The following is an 18,033-nucleotide window of genomic DNA, read 5'->3' as shown; positions in this document are numbered from 1 at the left end:
AAGCAAATGCAAAACTAGCTCGAGCCCCCACCCAATGACCTGGGAAAATCTTACACACCCCCTGGGCACCTCAAAGAGGCAATACTTCTCCTCTCTCAAGCACAGAGTCTCGGTGTAGCAGAGAATCTTTAATAACATGAGGTAAACGACATCAGCATTCAATTGGGGAAACACCACAACTAGTGTTCATTAACCAAACCATGAGCAAAGACCCACCCCAGCAAATTGGGCCACATCCTTTCCCTCGGGTTCTTGAGTCCCAGAACCCAAATGTCTCGAGTCCAGCAATCCACAGATCACCCAAAGTCCAAAAAGTCCAGCCCCAGAGTTCAAAAGTTCATCTGCAGGGTGTTACTCTCCAGTCTGGTTTAAAATGTGCCTGTGTGTGGAGGAAAGAGGTAAGGGGCACCTTACGTGTCCTGAAGCTTGCCGTCTCACGAACGGCTTTGCTCTGCACAGCTCGCCGTCTCACGAACGATCCACTCCGCCGTCTCACGAACGGCTCCGCTCTGCACAGCTCGCCTCACCGTCTCATGAACACTCTGCCAGCCTATCCATGAACAGCACCACTGCACTCTAGATCTTCCCGCTCCCCATTACTTGACACAGTGCTCAGTGATTCCAGCTCATAGTAGTGGGAGCCTTAGTGCTGGTGCCCCATAAGGCCAAAGTGAATGCAGCACAGTACCTGTAACAAGACTCTTAATAGACCCAAAATTAGCTCTGACATTCCACAGTGGAGAGAGACAGAGGTGCAATGGGTGTTTCAGGCCCTCACAAAGGTACTAATACCTGTCTCAAGCCTCTCTCAATTCACAGAGTTTTGGAACCCATGACCCTTGCCTAGCGAGTGCTACTTAGTTGATGGTGAGTCCCTCCATCACAACAAAAGGCCAAGTACAGTTCCAAGCACAGTTCCCATAATCAGGGTAATAACAATTTATTCTTCTTGCCCCAATAACAGAGACACTGGGGATCCCACAGCAGCCAAAGTGACAATTTGGGCAGCTATGGCCTCATTCTAGGCGGGGTGGGTGTGCCTATGCAAATGAGATCGGCCCCTGAAGTTCTTTTCCACAACTTGCCACACCTCACCACCAGATGTCAGGGTAGAGCTCATCCTGACTCTGCTTACATAAGAATGGGGGCAAAAAAACCAACTGGCTTCAAGACTGAGCTTGATAAGTTTATGGAGGGGATGGGATGATGGGACTTCCTATGATGGCATGTAGCCCATTTGTGACTGCTAGTAGGAAATATCTCTAACTGCCAGTAATGGGACACTATGTGGGGAGGGCTGAGTCACTACAGATAATTCTTTCCCAGGTGTCTGGCTGGGAGGTCTTGCCCACATGCTCAGAGTCTGATCACCATAAGTTTTCCTCCAGGTCAGATTGGTGGAGACCCTGAGGGTTTTTCGCCTTCCTCTCCAGCATGGGTATCAGGGCACTTGCCGGTTTAAACTAATGTAAATGGTGTATTCTCTGTAACTTGAAGCCTTTAAACCGTGATTTGAGGATGTCAGTAACTCAGTTAGGGGTCTATTACAGGAGTGGGTGGGTGGGGTTCTGTGGCCTGCAATGTGCAGGAGGTCAGACTAGATGATCAGGATAGTCCCTTCTGGCTGTAAAGACTATGAGTCTAGTGCTGTTATGCCTTCCTCACTGGGCTGCTATGAACGTTAAGGGACACATTCTGCCATCTTTATTCACAATAAGCAGTACCTCTGACTTCACAGATAGCTCCCTTTATTTCAATGGACCAGATTCTCCTACATGTTCTCATTCTGAGAAATTCCTAACTCCATGCATCATCTCACTGACAGGCCCTCAATATTTGTTCTGCTCTTGGAAAATGAAAAGTTCCCTATAAGTCCAAGGTATGCATAGGTCTAGATGTCGCTCTGCAACAAACTGTCTATAGCCCCTCTGATCTCCGACTAGTAAGGCTCTGTTGCAGGGTTCCTGTCTCCTCTCCTTTTCTTTCATTCCCCTTGTCTCTTTTTCCCTATATCCCACATCCCTCTCCCACCATCTAAAGCCTTCTGAAAATTTAGCCAGAACTGCCAGGCAGCTGGTATCTCCTCCATCTCTGAGCCAGGACAAGATTACCTTGCTTTCCCTCTCCCTCACTTGCACTGAGATTCACCACCCTAGCACACTGCAGCCCATGGCTGGTGCTCCCCGGAAATGAGCAAACCTCCAGACCCTCCCCCACCCCAGATTTTCCCCAGATCCTTAGCAATTGCTCACTCTCCAACAAGCAGAAAGTCCCATTCTCAGGCTTTCCTGTGTGTTTGGGGTTTGTAATTAAATCAGTTCAGTGTGGGCGTTGTAGAGCAACCAATGTGTCAGGCTGGGATCCAACTGGCTTAATTTGCTCCTGCTGGCAGAGCTGTGCCTCTGACATGATTTAATCAGCATCACCAGACTCAATGTAGAGGAACCTTGGAAGTAGAATATCCCCATTGAGCAGGCAGGCCCTTCTCCATCCCCAGCCCCAGCCCCTTCAAGCCATCAGAAACTAGAGCACTCAAAGGACACGGCTGCAACTTACTAGGTCTCCTGCAAGTCTCCCGCACACTCAAACTTCTGCAGCTAGGCAAGCATTATACAATTCTGACAGTGAGGCACACTGATAGCAAGACAAACCCCTGGGTGTCCAATAGCACAAACTCTCTAAAGATACGGAGGTCCCTATCACAAGTTCTCAGCACCTCCAAACATGTGTTCACTGCTCAAACCCTGGGTAGTTTTTCTTCCCACTGTGGGTGAAATCCTGGCCTCACTGAAGCCAGGGTAAAACTCTCACAGACTTTAATGGAGCCATTATTTCACCAAGTGTCTGCAGGTTTAATAGCATTTTCCTCGTCCTTCCCCAAAATGCTTCTTTCAGACAGTAACAGTTTTTTCATGAGGATAATGCTGCCACCATCAGGGAGAGATGCCTTTATTTGGGAGATATGTAGGTGGTGGGTGTTCAAAGACACCTACTCCTTGCTGAACGCAGTCACAATTGGCGTGTTTCATTTCAAAATGAATTACTTCCATGGCTATTTTTATAAAAAGTTATTCACATCAAATAGAGATGTTGCACAAAAGACAGGACGCCAGCCTGCTTGAGCAATTACGAGTGTTGTTTAAATTACAATATATTTATGAAATGAAACAAGCATCAAGAGTTCACTCTCAAGCAGAGACAATTGCGACAGCAGAGGAGAATTTCAACCCCACCATTCAAGCTAATTCCAGGTACCGCATTATTGTTTGCATTGAGGTGTTTGTTTGTTTTAATTCCTTTTACATTATTCTAACATCTCAGCAAAATTCTACTCATCTTTAGTAAATATCAACTCTAACTAGCCATGGAGGTACCATCTGAAGCACTGTTCTGCATGATGAGTGCACAACGTAACATAATAATACTGACCACTTTCCAGGCAAGAGGTCACAGATACGCACTCTGACTCCAGAAAAACCCATGTATCTGTGGAAATTCAAAACCAAGGTTAAAATCTTCAGCATCTATAGTTCTTAGGGCAGCTCTGTCCCCAGAGGGATATCCATCATGGCAAAGCTCGTTAAAATTCCTCAGCTCCCTGAAGCTGGTACTTCACAAGAATTCTAATAAAAAGCCACATTTCAGTGCCATCAGAAGTCAAGTGAGAAATGATCATGATACTTTCCACAACTAGCCCCAAAACTAGAAAGAAAAACCAAAGCTCTGAGGAGATCTTCATAGCCATTGCTACAACAACTCCGACGGGCTCAACAGGATGACCGAAGGCCTTGATACAACGCCACAGCACTCAGTACCACGTGGGTCACACCAGTAAATGAGCTCTGTTGCTAGTGATGCTGGAACCATTTTTATAGTGCGGGTGATGAAGGCAGAAACCCCGCATCTGGGTTGTTATTACTACTTCAAGCCAGGGGGTCCAACAGCACCTCTAGTTCCAACTCCTATGTCCATATCTAGATTACCTGAAGGATCCCTCCCAGTCTCTCCACTGTCTCATGGCAGAGTTCCTTCCCTTTTTCCCCACAGCCTACTCTGCTCGGTGCTGCCTCTCTTTATAGTAACCACCCAGCTGGGCTTTATCTTGAAGTAGGTCTGGCCCAGCCTTCAGGGGCAGCCAGGTGGGTTAAGTGGCTTTTCAGGCCCACATTAACCATTTCACCACCTGTGTGGGCTACACAGGCGACCACATTACGCTATGGAGTCAGTTCAGTGCATTAGGGATGAGCACAGCACCTAGCAGAATGGGGCCCCAGCTGGAGCGACTAGCATCATTGCAATACCAAAAAAATAAAAATTAAAAAAAAAAAATTTTTTTTAGAGAACTTACAAAAGACAGAATCCTTCCAAAATGAATTCCCACTGCACTACAGCTCACAAACAAATGTTCTATTTATACACGTAAGTATAAACTCTCTATAGTTTCTAGATTACATGGAAGCCACAGGAATAAACATCCACCGTAGCTCACAGAATTAAAGATTCTCTTCATCGAAGACAAAATAAAGGCATTTATTTAAAAAAATCCTAAAGTTAAAGAAAGAAGCTGATTTAAATTGCTATCGATTGGGAAATGGAACAGGTATTTTTATTGTAACATTCAGCACCCATGGCATGGCAGGTAACACTCATCATACACACATGATGCATGTTCCACAGAAGCATGTCTGAAAAGCAGGGCATCTTGTGGAGGAACCAGGGCTATCACATTCTACATCCTCTGTGCTGCAGGTCCATGATCCTTTGTCCTTTCCAACAAGGCCCACACAGACTCCTCTCAAAGCTCCCATAGAACTTCAGAATTCTCTCCCCACAGGTTCTCATCCCTACGCCTTCCAACATGGAGTATAACAGATCTCCAGTCTATCTGGTAGGCCAAAAGCCAGATTCTGGTTCAATTCTGGTGCACTCTCAGGTTTTTTTAACTGAAGGCTTCTTACATCTCTTTTCAACCATGAAGTGACAGGAGGCCTCAGTCAGGCCCCACAGGTGATGTGAGATTGGAACGTAGAGATGGATGGGAAGACTAAAGGCCCACCAAGAATTTGGAAGGCAAGGAGTTTACTGAGGTGTTGGGGGCAGGGGGTGAGAATTATTCAAACCAACCTGACCTTTACTAGATTTTTGGGTTAAATTCATGAAGGGCCTGATCCAAAGCCCACCAAAGACTCCCATTGATTTCAGTGATCATTGAATCAGCTCATAAGGGGACAGAGTATGTTAGACAATGGGAATGTAGGGCCTGAAGATATGACAATTCCTGAGCCATTAGTGAAAGGGCAGGAAAACAAGAAACTGTCTCTTGAATGGAAATAACTTCACTTTCATGTCAAGTATCGTATCAGTGGAACTAACTACACAAGTTACTTACCATTCTGTATGTCAATGATAAGTGCAAGTAATGCATATGGGAAAACATAATCCCAACTATACATACAAAATGATGGGGTTTAATTAGCTGTTACCACTCAAGAAGATCTTGGAGTCATTGTGGAGAGTTCTCTGAAAACATCTGCTCAGTGTGCAGCAGCAGTCAAAAAGGTGAACAGAATGTTAGCAACCATTAGGAAAGGGATGAAAACAACACAGAAAATATCATAATACCAGTATATAAATCTATGGCATGCCCACACCTTGACTACAACGTGGCTTTCTGGTCTCCCTCTCTCAAAAAAGACCCTGAACAAGGCAGAAGAGTGTATTTTGAAGAGTGTACAGTCACAGTACTCTTGGATTCCTTGCTGATGCTGAGCTCACACACAGAAGCATCTGTGAGTAATGCTTTCTACCACCTCTGCTCGGCTTGGAGACTCTGTCCCACCCTGACAGATGATGACCTGGCCACAGTTATTCATGGCTTCCTCACCTCTCAGCCCAGATTACAGCAACGCAATATATCTGGGCAGGAATCCTTCAGCACTTAGGAAACTCCAACTAGTACAAAATACTGCAGTGCCATCTCCTCAACAACACAGGCGACTGTGCACACCACACATCTGCCCTCAGCTCTTTTCAGGGGTTCCCATAGAATTTCTGAACAAGTTCAAGGTCTCAGCCCATATATTCAATGTACTCCATGGCCTGGGCCCATTATGTCTTTAGGATCATCTAACACTCCAGGATGAAGACCATGATCAACAAGTATACTCCTCCGGCACAATGGAACGCTCGCCAGTGAGACTAAAGCTCATTGGTGTGGGAGACAGAACTTTCTCCGGGGGCAGTCCGAGACTGTGGAATGAACTTTCCCAAGATCTAAGGACTGTTACAAACCTCACCATCTTCTTTTTATGTCTTCTCTAACACAGAGCAACAGGTATATTTATTTAAAAAATAAAATAAAAACCCACCAAGACAAGACACTCCACATGCTTCTTCTCCTGAGCAAAGGATGAGAGAACAAAAAACACATGACAATGTTAGTCGCATTGCTTAATGCATTACTGGAAGGAGCTCAGATACTATGAATGATACTGTGGTCATGAATGTGGTATAAGAACCTATTAGGGCTGTCAATTAATCGCAGTTAACTCACGCGATTAACTCAAAAACATTAATTGTGATTAAAAAAATTAGCGCAACTTACAAATGTAGGGGTTTTTTTGTTACATAACTGCACTCAAAAACAAAACAATGTAAAGCTTTAGAGCCTACAAGTCCATTCAGTCCTACTTCTTCTTCAGCCCATCACTAAGTTACATTTACGGGAGATACTGCTGTCCGCTTCTTATTTACAATGTCACCAGAAAGTGAGAACAGGCGTTCGCATGGGACTTTTGTAGCCACCATTGCAAGGTATTTACGTGGCAGATATGCTAACCATTCATATGCCCCTTCATGCTTTGGCCACCATTCCAGAGGACATGCTGCCATGTTGATTACACTAATTAAAAAAATAATGCATTAATTAAATTTGTGACTGAACTCTGAGGGGGAGGATTGTATGTCTCCTGCTTTGTATTACCCACATTCTGCCATATATTTACGTTATATTGTCATGTTGTTCATTTAAGAACACATTCTGCACAACTGCAGATTTGACAAAACGCAAAAAAGGTACCAATGTGATATTTCTAGAGATAGCTACAGCACTCGACCCAAGGTTTAAGAATCTCAAGTGCCTTTCAAAATCTGAGAGGGACGATGCTTTCAGAAGTCTTAAAAGAGCAACACTCCAAAGTGGAAATTACAGAACCTGAACCACCAAAAAAGAAAATCAATCCTCTGCTGATGACATCTGACTCAGATGAAAATGAACATGTGTCGGTCCGCACTGCTTTGGATCATTAATCAAGCAGAACCCATCATCAGCATGCATGCATGTCCTCTGGAATGGGGGTTGAAGCATGAAGGGACATATGAATCTTTAGCGCATCAGACATGTAAATACCTTGCAATGCTGGCTACAACAGTGCCATGCGAACGCCTGTTCTCACTTTCAGGTGACATCATAAACAAGAAGCAGGCAGCATTATCTCCTACAAATGTAAACAAACTTGTTTGTCTGAGTAATTGGCTGAACAAGAAAGAGGACGGAGTGGACTTGTAGGCTCTAAAGTTTTACATTGTTTTCTTTTTGAATGCAGTTATTTTTTGTACATAATTCTACATTTGTAAGTTCAACTTTCATGATAAAGAAATTGCACCACAGTACTTGTATTAGGTGAGTTGAAAAATACTCGTTTTTTACAGTGCAAATATTTGTAATAAAAATAAATAGAAAGTGAGCACTGTACACTTTGTATTCTGTGTTGTAACTGAAATCAATATATTTGAAAATGTGGAAAACATCCAATAATATTTAAATAAATGGTATTCTATTATTGTTTAACAGCGTGATTAATCATGCAATTAATTTTTTTCATCACTTGACAGCTCTAGAACCTATATAGAATAGAATCTTTCCAGCTCTTTTGAGCCCCTCTGAGTACCAACTTCAAGCTTAAGTCACCTTTGGCCCCCTTGGTTTTGCACCGAGTGCAGGTTGTCTGGGCCGAGAATCGGCCCCTAGGAGGTACATGAAAGTAATAATGTTTCCTTAGTCAAATATTTGAAAAGTTGCTTTTTCCGAAAGAAGCTTTTTTCTTCCCTTGTATTTTTTTGAAAACTGCTCTTAACAGAGTCTCTGGCTGATGCATCATCCACATGGTGCCATGCACTTATGTAATAAGGTTTCAGAGTAACAGCCGTGTTAGTCTGTATTCGGTATATGCACTTCATATACCGATGAAGTGAGCTGTAGCTCACGAAAGCTCATGCTCAAATAAATTGGTTAGTCTCTAAGGTGCCACAAGTACTCCTTTTCTTTTTATGTAATAAGACGAGTGATGTAAATGGCTATGACCCATCACGATAATGCAGCATCCACCCTGAAAATCTGAAATAAAAACAAATCTCATTATGAAAAAAACATCCATATGTAAAGAAGGAGGAGTCCTTCCTGGGTAAAGGCCATGCAGGCTGTTCAAGATAATGTAGAAGTAATTAGCATTTCAAATAGCTACATGAGAGGCACGTTTGCAAATCTCTGTTGGAGACCTCTGTTTGCACTTCCCACACGTGCTGGCTGCTTCACAATGATTCCAATGTCATGAGCATTCCACTGACTTGAAAGATGTCAGAGTATATCTACCACCCACCTACGTAAGCACCAGAGTTTTCGGAAACCTCTGTGTGTGCCCACGAGCTGGGGAGAGGAGGCTCACACTTGTCCATGACCCATTCGTTTTCCATGGTAGCTGCTTTCTTGTGCTTCAAAACGTATGCTATCAATTTAAAAAATAATCAGTCACCTGCCCTTCTGATTACAAAGATCACCTTCAGAATGTGAGCCAAATCTCAAGGGTAAAGAGCTGCCTGCCTGAATTAGCAGGGAGCTGAGACAATAGCTCTGGGGAAAGCATGAACTCCCCCATTTACCTCAGTGGGGCTTCATTCTGAACCCAACCGTCAGCATGGCAGACTCTTTCAGTTCTGATCAAAGCACACAAGAAAGAAGCTAGAGGATGATATTAGGAAGATCTATCTGATCTACCAAGTGGCATCTCAGTCCGGCATCCATGAGTGGGGTGGAGCATGTCAGAGCACCATCACTTATCTGTTTATTTTACAGCCTGACCCCTCTGACCCTTCCCGCTCTGAAAGGATTTTTACAAGGAGAGAGCTGTACCCAGGCAAGCCTGTTATTATTCATGATAGGCCTAAGGGGAGTGTTTACCTTTTTGTGTCTGCCAAAAACCCAACCCTCCTTGTACAGCTGCTACTGGCTGGGTGGGCACAAATCTCTGCATTTAAGAATGAGCAACCAATGCTGGAGTAAACATGAAGAACTGGTCTAAATCTCAGCCCCAGCTGAACCCAAAACCTTTCTAGATATTCAGCTAATTCTGGGTAACTCATGCTGTGCCTTATCCAATATTTCTTCAGAGGCACTTCTTATTTGCTCGGGATTTCCCAGGGACGAGGGAGAGGTTGCTTACCGTGTACAGTAACCGGAGTTGGAGATGTGTGTCACTATGGGGGTTCCCCTTCCGGACATGCCCATGCCTGTGCACTCTTGGCGAGTTTTCCTGGCAGTGTTAGTGGGTCTGCACCTGCACCCTACACACCCTTGTGCTCCAGGGCAAGAGCATGAGTGGCAGTGGGTCCACCCCGCACCAGTTCCTTCTCAGACATGAAGTCCAGTCAGAAGACTGAGGCAGAGAGCAAGGAAGGCAGGTAATGGAGCATCTCTTAGGGCAGTGGTCTCTCAAGACCATCCGTGGGGGTGCGCGGCGGGAGGAGCGCTGCCAAAGGACCACCGCCGGCACGCACCAGTAGCACTCCTGGGCCTTTGATTCTTCGGCGGCCGCTCGGCTCTCCCCCGATCCGTCTCAGGCAGTCCGCCAGCGGCCGCTCTTTTTCTTTTGGCTTCCCCAGACCTGGCCCTGGGGGTGCACGATTCAAAAAGTTTGGAGACCCCTGTCTCCGGGAACACACATCTTGAAGAACCTTGTACAGGAATTGGAGTAAGTAACTCTCCTTCCGATTTCAGGAGATTCCTGAGCAGTACCTCAATTATGGAGAAGGGTGCTGAGGAGACAGATTCAGTATGGACCACAGAATAGCATCGCCATAAGCTGCATCAGCTCTGGAAGCAGATGAGAGGACACGGTGCTGGGGGAAGGTGTGCACAGAGGCCTAAGTGGCTGCCTTGCCCCTATCTGGATGGGCACGTTTTTCAATAGGGTGAGAAAAGTAGACTGAGCCCTGGAGGAATGATCAATCACCCTGGGAGTGGGATGAACCCCAAAGCCCTCATAAGAAGTTAGGATGCACCCCAAAACCCATTGATAGAGTCTGTGAGTCGAGAGCAGGTGCCCTTTCATTCATTCTTCAATCAAGATGAAGAGCCTAGGGAGAAGCCCTAAAGGGCTTAGTCCCGTCAAGGTAAAAAGCAAGTGCTCTTCTTATACCTTGTGTCAGTAGGCTCACTTCATCGCTTGAAGAGTGGGGCCTGGGATAAAACACCAGTAGATGAATCACCTGACTAACGTGGCATTCTGAAGAAACTCTGAGCGGGAAATGATAGTGTGGGTGTAGAGTCACCTTGCCACGATAGAACGCTGAGAGTCAGCCATGAGGACTCCCAGCTCTGCTCCCCTCCTGGCCAAGGTGATGGCGATGAGGAACAAGGTCTTGAGGGACAACAAGAGGAGGGAACAGCTCCTCGTAGGTTCAGACAGGGTTTTCCTCAGCATGTTAAGGATTAAGTTAAGGTCATGTGGTCGAATAAGTTCTCTGACAGGAAGAAAGAGCTTGAACAGGCCTTAACAAACCTCATAGTGGATGGGTGAAAGAAGACTGAACACCTCTCAATGGAAGGGGGGCAGTGATGGCAGCCAGGGGAACCTTACCTGAGCTCAGCAATAATTCTATAGTTTTTTTCTTTTATTGAGCAGGTAACTGAGAATGTGTGTCAGACGAGATTCAAGAGGAGGTATAGATCAGTGGCTGCACTAAACCTGAAAGTGTTTCCACTGCTGTCGGTAGATTTTCCTTGTAGTGGCTTTCCTACTATTGAGCAGTGCTGTCTGCACCTCTGTAGAGCTTGTCACTTGAGATGAAGTGACAAGCAGTCGTGGTGAGTGATGAGATCCAGTGTCTGGGGAAGGGGAAGAGGCGAGGCAGCTGTTGAGACATGCAAGCCAGTTCTGGAAATCAAAGTGGTCTTGGCCACAATAGCGCTATGAGGATGGCTAGTAATTTCCCGTTTCAACTTGTTCAGGTCCTCGAACAGTAATGGCACCGGGAGATGGGCATATAGTAATACACACGGCCGAGGGATGACGAAGGCATCTCCCACTGAATTGCAGTCCGACCCCTGAGCAGCAGCATCTGCTCTTCACAGTGGATGGTGTCATGAAGAGATCTATCTGCAGACAACCCCAGGTGGGACATATCCGTCCAAATACCTCGTTCAGCTCCCGCTCATGGTCGAGGCAGAAATGCTTGCTGAGGGAGTCCGCCACTGTGTTCTGCAGTCCTGGTAGATAACCTGCTGAGGTCTGTATGTGGGGAGATGTGCACCAGTTCCATAGCCCTATGGCTTCAGCGTGTAAGGACTGGGATCTTGCTCCTTCCCGTTGACCAATATAATCCATTGCTACTCAGTAGACCAGCATTACTCTGACTGGGTGACCCCAGGCTGGGGAAGGAAGTAGTGGCAAGTGAGCACTAGCATGTTGATATGTAGTGGAGGGGTCGCCTCCTGTGGGGACTGTTTGCCCTCAGCTGTGACTTTCAGAAAGCATGCACCAGCCTCGCAGGGAGGCATCTGTAGCGATGATCCTTGTGGAGAGAGGCTGTGAGAATGCAACGCCCACACAGACCTTTGGGGCTCTTTCCACCAACCCAGAGATCCCGCAGCATCCATTATCTCTGCCTAGGACACCCCGGGCTGGAAAGGTGTGAGCTAAAGGAGACTTATTTAAACCAATCAGTAGATTTAAAATAAAAATCTTGACTTCTGAAGCTAAGGGGCCTACTCAATGCTTCCCCAGTGCAGTGATTAGACAGACGAGAAGAAGAGAACACCAACACATTGCTTCATTCTTCCCTGACTGGCTGTGTTTATAAAAGCTAGGAAAGCAACTTTAAATTGAACTTGATAAAGAAAATTAGAGAGTTTCTGCAATCTCTTTAAACCACCCCCTTACGGCCTTACTGCAGCTGATACAGCATATCTGAAAAAATATATACTGTATCATTTACCTTGTCAATAAGACACTGTAGAGGAGGGACAGCAATCTCCAGGGAAAAGAACACACTGGAACTGAACTAGTATGATGCGCCTCAAAGTTTGAGGCTTTTACCCTTATGGATGGCAGATACGGTTAAAAAAACCAAAATACAAACTAAACCCAAAGACCCAAATTAAATCATATTTCCTTCATTGCACAGGATATTTTAAATTTCTTTAAAAAAAATGAAGCCATCCATCAAGAAAGGTCTGAAGGCATGACACGACTGATTTTGTTCCAGCAACACAGCAGTTCAATAACTCCTCTCTCACAAATTCATACAAATTCATTCATTCCTGACGTTTGTTTCAGCTCCTCTCCAGTATAACCATTATGGAGGCTGCCCAGAGATACTGACTAAGCTATGTTTCAGAGTAGCAGCCGTGTTAGTCTGTATTCACAAAAAGAAAAGGAGGACTTGTGGCACCTTAGAGACTAACCAATTTATTAGAGCATAAGCTTTCGTGAGCTACAGCTCACTTCCTCAGATGCATATCGTGGAAACTGCAGCAGGCTTTATATATACACAGAGAATATGAAACAATACCTATTCCCACCCCACTGTCCTGCTGGTAATAGCTTATCTAAAGTGATTTCCAGCACAAATCCAGGTTTTCTCACCCTCCACCCCCCCACACAAATTCACTCTCCTGCTGGTGATAGCCCATCCAAAGTGACAACTCTTTACACAATGTGCATGACAATCAAGCTGGGCTATTTCCTGCATAAATCCAGGTTCTCACATCCCCCCCACCCCCATACACACACAAACTCACTCTCCTGCTGGTAATAGCTCATCCAAACTGACCACTCTTCAAGTTAAAATCCAAGTTAAACCAGAACATCTGGGGGGGGGGGGTAGGAAAAAACAAGAGGAAACAGGCTACCTTGCATAATGACTTAGCCACTCCAAGTCTCTATTTAAGCCTAAATTAATAGTATCCAATTTGCAAATGAATTCCAATTCAGCAGTTTCTCGCTGGAGTCTGGATTTGAAGTTTTTTTGTTTTAAGATAGCGACCTTCATGTCTGTGATCGCGTGACCAGAGAGATTGAAGTGTTCTCCGACTGGTTTATGAATGTTACAATTCTTGACATCTGATTTGTGTCCATTTATTCTTTTACGTAGAGACTGTCCAGTTTGACCAATGTACATGGCAGAGGGGCATTGCTGGCACATGATGGCATATATCACATTGGTGGATGTGCAGGTGAATGAGCCTCTGATAGTGTGGCTGATGTTATTAGGCCCTGTGATGGTGTCCCCTGAATAGATATGTGGGCACAGTTGGCAACGGGCTTTGTTGCAAGGATAAGTTGTGGGTTAGTGGTTCTGTTGTGTGGTATGTGGTTGTTGGTGAGTATTTGCTTCAGGTTGCGGGGCTGTCTGTAGGCAAGGACTGGCCTGTCTCCCAAGATTTGTGAGAGTGTTGGGTCATCCTTTAGGATAGGTTGTAGATCCTTAATAATGCGTTGGAGGGGTTTTAGTTGGGGGCTGAAGGTGACGGCTAGTGGCGTTCTGTTATTTTCTTTGTTAGGCCTGTCCTGTAGTAGGTAACTTCTGGGAACTCTTCTGGCTCTATCAATCTGTTTCTTTACTTCTGCAGGTGGGTATTGTAGTTGTAAGAAAGCTTGACAGAGATCTTGTAGGTGTTTGTCTCTGTCTGAGGGGTTGGAGCAAATGCGGTTGTATCGCAGAGCTTGGCTGTAGACGATGGATCGTGTGGTGTGGTCAGGGTGAAAGCTGGAGGCATGCAGGTAGGAATAGCGGTCAGTAGGTTTCCGGTATAGGGTGGTGTTTATGTGACCATTGTTTATTAGCACTGTAGTGTCCAGGAAGTGGATCTCTTGTGTGGACTGGACCAGGCTGAGGTTGGTGGTGGGATGGAAATTGTTGAAATCATGGTGGAATTCCTCAAGGGCTTCTTTTCCATGGGTCCAGATGATGAAGAGGTCATCAATATAGCGCAAGTAGAGTAGGGGCTTTAGGGGACGAGAGCTGAGGAAGCGTTGTTCTAAATCAGCCATAAAAATGTTGGCATACTGTGGGGCCATGCGGGTACCCATAGCAGTGCCGCTGATCTGAAGGTATACATTGTCCCCAAATGTGAAGTAGTTATGGGTAAGGACAAAGTCACAAAGTTCAGCCACCAGGTTAGCCGTGACATTATCGGGGATAGTGTTCTTGACGGCTTGTAGTCCATCTTTGTGTGGAATGTTGGTGTAGAGGGCTTCTACATCCATAGTGGCCAGGATGGTGTTATCAGGAAGATCACCGATGGATTGTAGTTTCCTCAGGAAGTCAGTGGTGTCTCGAAGGTAGCTGGGAGTGCTGGTAGCGTAGGGCCTGAGGAGGGAGTCTACATAGCCAGACAATCCTGCTGTCAGGGTGCCAATGCCTGAGATGATGGGGCGCCCAGGATTTCCAGGTTTATGGATCTTGGGTAGTAGATAGAATATCCCAGGTCGGGGTTCCAGGGGTGTGTCTGTGCGGATTTGATCTTGTGCTTTTTCAGGAAGTTTCTTGAGCAAATGCTGTAGTTGCTTTTGGTAACTCTCAGTGGGATCAGAGGGTAATGGCTTGTAGAAACTCGTGTTGGAGAGCTGCCGAGCAGCCTCTTGTTCATATTCCGACCTATTCATGACGACAACAGCACCTCCTTTGTCAGCCTTTTTGATTATGATGTCAGAGTTGTTTCTGAGGCTGTGGATGGCATTGCGTTCCGCATGGCTGAGGTTATGGGGCAAGTGATGCTGCTTTTCCACAATTTCAGCCCGTGCACGTCGGCGGAAGCACTCTATGTAGAAGTCCAGTCTGCTGTTTCGACCTTCAGGAGGAGTCCACCTAGAATCCCTCTTTCTGTAGTGTTGGTAGGGAGACCTCTGTGGATTAGTATGCTGTTCAGAGGTATTTTGGAAATATTCCTTGAGTCGGAGACGTCGAAAATAGGATTCTAGGTCACCACAGAACTGTATCATGTTCGTGGGGGTGGAGGGGCAGAAGGAGAGGCCCCGAGATAGAACAGCTGCTTCTGCTGGGCTGAGAGTATAGTTGGATAGGTTAACAATATTGCTAGGTGGGTTGAGGGAACCATTGCTGTGGCCCCTTGTAGCATGTAGTAGTTTAGAAAGTTTAGTGTCCTTTTTCTTTTGTAGAGAAGCAAAGTGTGCGTTGTAAATGGCTTGTCTAGTTTTAGTAAAATCCAGCCATGAGGAAGTTTGTGTGGAAGGTTGGTTTTTTATGAGAGTATCCATTTTTGAGAGCTCATTCTTAATCTTTCCCTGTTTGCTGTAGAGGATGTTGATCAGGTGATTCCGCAGTTTCTTTGAGAGCGTGTGGCACAAGCTGTCAGCATAGTCTGTGTGGTATGTATATTGTAATGGATTTTTTACCTTCAGTCCTTTTGGTACGATGTCCATCTGTTTGCATTTGGAAAGGAAGATGATGTCTGTCTGTATCTGTACAAGTTTTTTCATGCAGTTGATAGATTTCCACTCCATACGGCTAAATGCAGTGCCTTGCATAATGACAGGTTTCAGAGTAGCAGCCGTGTTAGTCTGTATTCACAAAAAGAAAAGGAGGACTTGTGGCACCTTAGAGACTAACCAATTTATTAGAGCATAAGCTTTCGTGAGCTACAGCTCACTTCCTCAGATGCATATCGTGGAAACTGCAGCAGGCTTTATATATACACAGAGAATATGAAACAATACCTATTCCCACCCCACTGTCCTGCTGGTAATAGCTTATCTAAAGTGATTTCCAGCACAAATCCAGGTTTTCTCACCCTCCACCCCCCCACACAAATTCACTCTCCTGCTGGTGATAGCCCATCCAAAGTGACAACTCTTTACACAATGTGCATGACAATCAAGCTGGGCTATTTCCTGCATAAATCCAGGTTCTCACATCCCCCCCACCCCCATACACACACAAACTCACTCTCCTGCTGGTAATAGCTCATCCAAACTGACCACTCTTCAAGTTAAAATCCAAGTTAAACCAGAACATCTGGGGGGGGGGGTAGGAAAAAACAAGAGGAAACAGGCTACCTTGCATAATGACTTAGCCACTCCAAGTCTCTATTTAAGCCTAAATTAATAGTATCCAATTTGCAAATGAATTCCAATTCAGCAGTTTCTCGCTGGAGTCTGGATTTGAAGTTTTTTTGTTTTAAGATAGCGACCTAAGAACACTATCCCCGATAATGTCACGGCTAACCTGGTGGCTGAACTTTGTGACTTTGTCCTTACCCATAACTACTTCACATTTGGGGACAATGTATACCTTCAGATCAGCGGCACTGCTATGGGTACCCGCATGGCCCCACAGTATGCCAACATTTTTATGGCTGATTTAGAACAACGCTTCCTCAGCTCTCGTCCCCTAAAGCCCCTACTCTACTTGCGCTATATTGATGACATCTTCATCATCTGGACCCATGGAAAAGAAGCCCTTGAGGAATTCCACCATGATTTCAACAATTTCCATCCCACCACCAACCTCAGCCTGGTCCAGTCCACACAAGAGATCCACTTCCTGGACACTACAGTGCTAATAAACAATGGTCACATAAACACCACCCTATACCGGAAACCTACTGACCGCTATTCCTACCTGCATGCCTCCAGCTTTCACCCTGACCACACCACACGATCCATCGTCTACAGCCAAGCTCTGCGATACAACCGCATTTGCTCCAACCCCTCAGACAGAGACAAACACCTACAAGATCTCTGTCAAGCTTTCTTACAACTACAATACCCACCTGCAGAAGTAAAGAAACAGATTGATAGAGCCAGAAGAGTTCCCAGAAGTTACCTACTACAGGACAGGCCTAACAAAGAAAATAACAGAACGCCACTAGCCGTCACCTTCAGCCCCCAACTAAAACCCCTCCAACGCATTATTAAGGATCTACAACCTATCCTAAAGGATGACCCAACACTCTCACAAATCTTGGGAGACAGGCCAGTCCTTGCCTACAGACAGCCCCGCAACCTGAAGCAAATACTCACCAACAACCACATACCACACAACAGAACCACTAACCCAGGAACTTATCCTTGCAACAAAGCCCGTTGCCAACTGTGCCCACATATCTATTCAGGGGACACCATCACAGGGCCTAATAACATCAGCCACACTATCAGAGGCTCGTTCACCTGCACATCCACCAATGTGATATATGCCATCATGTGCCAGCAATGCCCCTCTGCCATGTACATTGGTCAAACTGGACAGTCTCTACGTAAAAGAATAAATGGACACAAATCAGATGTCAAGAATTATAACATTCATAAACCAGTCGGAGAACACTTCAATCTCTCTGGTCACGCAATCACAGACATGAAGGTCGCTATCTTAAAACAAAAAAACTTCAAATCCAGACTCCAGCGAGAAACTGCTGAATTGGAATTCATTTGCAAATTGGATACTATTAATTTAGGCTTAAATAGAGACTTGGAGTGGCTAAGTCATTATGCAAGGTAGCCTGTTTCCTCTTGTTTTTTCCTACCCCCCCCCCCCAGATGTTCTGGTTTAACTTGGATTTTAACTTGAAGAGTGGTCAGTTTGGATGAGCTATTACCAGCAGGAGAGTGAGTTTGTGTGTGTATGGGGGTGGGGGGGATGTGAGAACCTGGATTTATGCAGGAAATAGCCCAGCTTGATTGTCATGCACATTGTGTAAAGAGTTGTCACTTTGGATGGGCTATCACCAGCAGGAGAGTG

This window comes from Lepidochelys olivacea, assembly GCF_965140295.1.
Source record: "Lepidochelys olivacea isolate rLepOli2 genome assembly, chromosome: 7".
Lineage (NCBI taxonomy): Eukaryota > Metazoa > Chordata > Testudines > Cheloniidae > Lepidochelys > Lepidochelys olivacea.
This window is presented reverse-complemented; position numbering follows the sequence as displayed.